A 5,611-nucleotide genomic window follows, 5' to 3' on the forward strand; every position below is an offset into this window, starting at 1 on the left:
ATTAGTGGTATTATTGGTGATCTCACTTACGGGACCTTGATAGGACGTTTTATTTTTTCTCCAATATTTTAATTTTGTGCAGGATAATATCTAAGTGTTACATCCAAGTTGTACCCTTTTACCCGTATAGGTGCAACGTCCAAGTCAATAGTGGTACGATTGTAGTATGTGGGACAAGACTGTTCATTTTGTATCCAATAGGTCTATTTTGTGCGAGAAGATGCATAAGTATGAAATCCATACATGTGACTTATTAAAGTCACTATTCTAACACTTTGACACAAACTGTCTTAGTCGCTAGTGGTATCTTTTGTATTGTGTGGGACACGAGCTTGATCGAACAACTCATTTTGTCTCCAATAAGTGTGTTTTGTGCAAGATAATGTTAAGGTGTCAAATTCATGTTATATGACTTATCAAATTTATTATGTTATCCATATGACCTAAATAGGTCATTTGTCTTACTCACTAGTGCTTAGCTTTGATGTACATAAAACCAGAGCTGTAAATACGGGCCGAGCTTTCTAGCACGGCACGAAACCGGCACGAGCCCGGGAGGCATGAGCACGACACGACACGAAAAAATATGGGCCTGGGCCAGGCACGACACGAATTGAAAATTGGCACGGCACGACACAACACGACATGGGCCTGAGCACGGCACGACACGAAAGCACGAACAAACTAGTCTGAAAGCACGACACGATAAAAAGCCTGATATTTTGACATTAATAAGCATAATAAATTTTTATTTGTCAATTATTAATAAATTAAAATGATAATAAAAGTCTTATTTTCTCAATTTTTATATTTTTATAATTATATTAATTTATTTTAAGATTTGTGAGTTAATTTTTTAGCATTTATTAGTAGGTATTAAAATTCTAATAATTATCTTTGATATAATTTTGTGTAAAATATTGTTAAAAAATATATAAAAATATCTAAAATTATAATTTAAACAAAGAAATTTATTTGGTTTGGTGGTAAGTCCATTAATGGTTAAAGAGGAGGTGGAGGGTTCAATTCTCCATCTTCACATTTTTTGGCAATAATAAAGTGGGCCGGCCCGAATAAGGAAAGTGGGTCGGCCCGACACGGCACGACATGGGCTGTGCTGGGCCTACTCTTTAAAAAATGGGCCGGCCCGGCCCGACCCGACCCGAATTTATCAGAGGCACGAAAATGTGGGCCGACCTCTACATAAGACATGGCCTAGATTTGAATACTATCTTCATATTTTATGGTTATGTCTCCAAAACTAATTTAACTTTTAGTTTAAAACCACCATTTTCAATTTATGATTGTTAATGTCCACTTACATTAGGTTTTGAGTGTACTTATTATTTAAAAAGTACAATAATTCTACTATGAAAGTCAGCTTTAGAATTTAATTTAACTAAAAAAAATTATATGTTTTTCGTTGACATTTCATAAAAGCCAATATCCAATATATGGAAATAATAAAAAGAAAGAAGCTACTATATAAAAAACTTATCATATTCCAAATTTATAAATATTGTTTATTTTTCTTTTATAAAAAAATGTCCTATTTGGAATATAATTAAAAATAAAAAAACTAAATGTAGTTTCTTATTGTAAAGTTAAAGTTTGAATTCCCAATATGTGTTTATTATCATCTAATAAACTTTAATACAAAATATATGTCATTTTTATTAGTCTCATAATAAAATTCATTTGAAGATTAAAAGTTACATTTTTTATTTAATATGATCACTAATTACAAAATTTGGCTATGATTAGCATTTAAATTTCAAATATTCAATCACCCATTTGTGTATGTATATTCAAAATTCAAAATGAGAAAAACATATTTATTAAAATAATAAATAAATTTCAAAGTTATTAATATTATATGAAAATAATTTAAAAAAAGCAACATTAACTTTTTGACTTTTTTCAAAACATTTTTATATTATTCGAAATTTATATATATTTTTTTAATTGTATATTAATCAAAACAATCATATTCAGAATATAAAGAGAAAAATCTATATTTAGTATTTTCAATAACTTTTCGAATTCCCGAAAACCAAATATATGTTTTGTTCTTATATAATAAAATTTTACATCCAATATATGACATTATTCTTTGTCTCATTAATTAATTAAGATGTTATGGCCTAGTTTGTTTGGTGTATTCAATATCATTTAGTAACTAATGAAAAATTATAATTCTCATTAATTAATTAAGATGTTATGGTCTAGTTTGTTTGGTGTATTCAATACCATTTAGTAATTAATGAAAAATTATAATTCTATTTATTTCCAAAAATATAAATGATAATTGATATATACATAAAAAAAAAATCAGTAGCATTGTATACAAATATAATATTCATTAAAAAGTCTTTTCATTATTTAGAATTTTAATTAAAAAAATCAATATATTTTTAATAGTAGTTTTTCTCCATAATAAAAAATTAAATAATAAAACATACTTAAATTTTCATTTTAAAAAAAATATCACTTAATTTTTTTTAACAAAAACAATATAAAATATATAAAAAAACCATATCACATATTTATATTTATAGAACATATTTTTTATTTTTACCATTCCAATAAAATTATTTTTGCAGTGACCAATAAAAAAACACAATTTATTTATATAATCATTGAAAAAATATTAGTGTCTTCATATTTTTTTTAAGAAAACAACCAAAGTCAAGAACAAAAAAAACATATAATACTTTTAAATATCTTTTCATTATTCATAAACCTCTCACAATAACGTACACTTCAAAAGTTTTATTTTATTTATTAATAATATTACAAAGATTTTAGATTTTATAATAATTAAAACTATTATAATCTCTATATATTGTGAGTATTTTTTATTTTACAATATCAATTAATTTATATTTTAGAATTTTATATCTTTTATCCCTCTATTTAAGATATATATTTTGCACCTTCAATTTTTTTAAGAAGCATCTTGAATTATGTTTTTATGGTATATTCAAATTAAATAGCATAAAATATGTTTATTGATTCACTTGTTATTTTTTTTGTAATAAATACTATTAGATTTTTCTTTAATGACCAACGAGTATTAAATAATCAAGTAATCTAGACCATCCAATCTAAAATAATTTAATGGTTCAAATTTAATGTAAAAATTGATTGGAAAACTGGTGTTTATAGAACCTATCCCTTTTTAGTTAATTATATATTATATAAAAAAAATCACATTTGAACTATAAAAAGAAAAAACTATATTTGGTATCTTATTGAAAAGTATACTTTTGAATTCCCAAAAAGTTAATATATGTGTTTTATTGTTATTAAATAAAACACTATTCTCTGCATCTTCATGGTTGGACCATATATGAACCTTAAGAACTAGCATTCTAGTTGTAAAGGAAAAGGAAAAAAAATATCATCCCATCGATTCTTAAGCTTTCCATGAGAAGAAAATCAGATATAATATAATGCCATTTAATGGACTGAAGGCCAAAACAGACAACAGAGTTTCAAACACAAGACAACCTTTTTCTCCATTCTACATTCTAGATCACAATGTACAGATAAAACAATTTCATGATACTATAACCAGTGGACCGTACTGATAACAATTTCTAGATCACAATGATGTGCTACTGCCATTACAAACAATGATTGGTAAAAATGTCTCCACAGGATAGCTAATTGGTAGCTTATGTAGCTGGATGGTGTCCCAGCTAATTGGTACCTTATGGTTCTATTAACTTGGATGGTGTCCCAGATAAAAGTTTTAGTGAAACAAATATCACAAACAAGCCCATGAAGCCGAGTACCAAAACAAATTAACTCTTCTGATGCACAAACAGACAAAACACAAGCATAAGTGACCGAATTAGGCTTCATATCACTCTCTCTCATTTTCAAGAAACTTTCAACACAATTTTTTACATAACCATTAATCATGACATTCCATAACACACTATCTCTTTGAGACATTTTATCAAACAATTCCCTAACCTTATAAATACAACCATTTTCAGCGTATAACTTAATCATAGAACTCCCCACAAACACATCTACCTCCAAACCCATCAATCAAACTCTCTCATGAACATATTTTGCCAAACTTACATTGTTCAAACCACCACAAGCTTTAATCACAGGAGGAAAAGTATACTTATCAGGCGAAGTCCCATAACCCAACATCTTAAAATAAAACCTCAAAGCATAATTAAACAAACCCATCATAGTAAACCCTCTACTCATCCAATTCCAAGGTGAGGCAAGACCCAACTCAAGGTAACGAAGCACATTCTTGGCATGTAAAAAGCTTCCACACAGAACATACATGCCCAAAAGCTTAGTACACAGAAGATTGTTTTTGGTGCTGAGTCCAGCGCCATCAACAACCAACTGAGCATGAACTTGCTTGCCTTGCCGAACAAGAGCATGGTCACACCAAGCTTGCAAGATTGGCACGTACCAGTCAGGTGGTAAGGCTATTTCGGTGCTTGGAAAGTTCATAAATGGTTTAAACACATTTGCGAAGTTGGTGTGTACTGATTTGAAGTGTGGTGGCGAAGTACAAAACAAGTGCTTGTGAAGTTGACATAAGGTTTTCTTGAACATAACAATGGCAGAAGTGTTCTTCTCACTTCAGTCTTCAGAATCACACTGCTTCTTCTTCTTCATCTTACAAGGGTATATATGTAAAATGACAATGATATGTATGTAAAATTAAAAAAGTCGATCAGCCTTAGACGACCATAAACCAAGATCATAGTAGTAAATTGGCCTGTCCAAAATTTCTGGTCTAAATCTGCTTTAGTCTAGTACAATGCCTCACCAGCAGACATATTTGACAGTACAAATAATCTTTCTTTGAAAACACTGTACATGATCATTCCATATATTACATGCACATTGTTACGTGTATGTATATAAAATCCTCAGGAACTAATTTGAGAATGGTTTAAAATTATGTCAATTTCTATATAAAGATTAATTATGGTAAAAAAAATAATAATAAATAAATGCAAAATTAATGTACCAAAAAAAAATTACTTGTTGGTGACTTGCTATACCAAGTCACCATATTGACACATCATCATAATTGTTAGTTCCAATCAATGGATAGTAACCATTGAGAAATCTTCCGTATATATTTATATTTATATATAGTGTGATTGGAATGCAGTTTATAATTTATATATGTAAATTCACACATGACAAGTTTTATTGCGTTAATGTTTTTGTTTTTACTATATACACGCTACCTTCTAAGATATTCCAATAATCACTACTTTAGTTTATTCTTCAATTGTTATATTTTTCTTTTCTGATAATGTCCTTTCTAGATTTACTGGGTTAAACATTGAGAATGATCATACGCTACATACTAAAATAAGTCACCCTTAATTAACTAGTGAGATATCTTTTGTTACTTCAACAAAATAAAATTATGACAAAACTATTCTTTTAATCGCAACAAAAAATTTATTGTCTGACAATATAATATTCAGTCACAATTAATTGATAATGTATATGTAGTCATTTGTTTTAACTAAAAATACATTTGGTCACTATAAGTTGTATTTCTTTTCCCAAATTTTTTAGCCATAGTTCATTTAATTATAACTTGATT

The sequence above is a fragment of the Humulus lupulus genome, chromosome 1 (genome assembly GCF_963169125.1).
Source record: "Humulus lupulus chromosome 1, drHumLupu1.1, whole genome shotgun sequence".
Classification (NCBI taxonomy): Eukaryota; Viridiplantae; Streptophyta; class Magnoliopsida; order Rosales; family Cannabaceae; genus Humulus; species Humulus lupulus.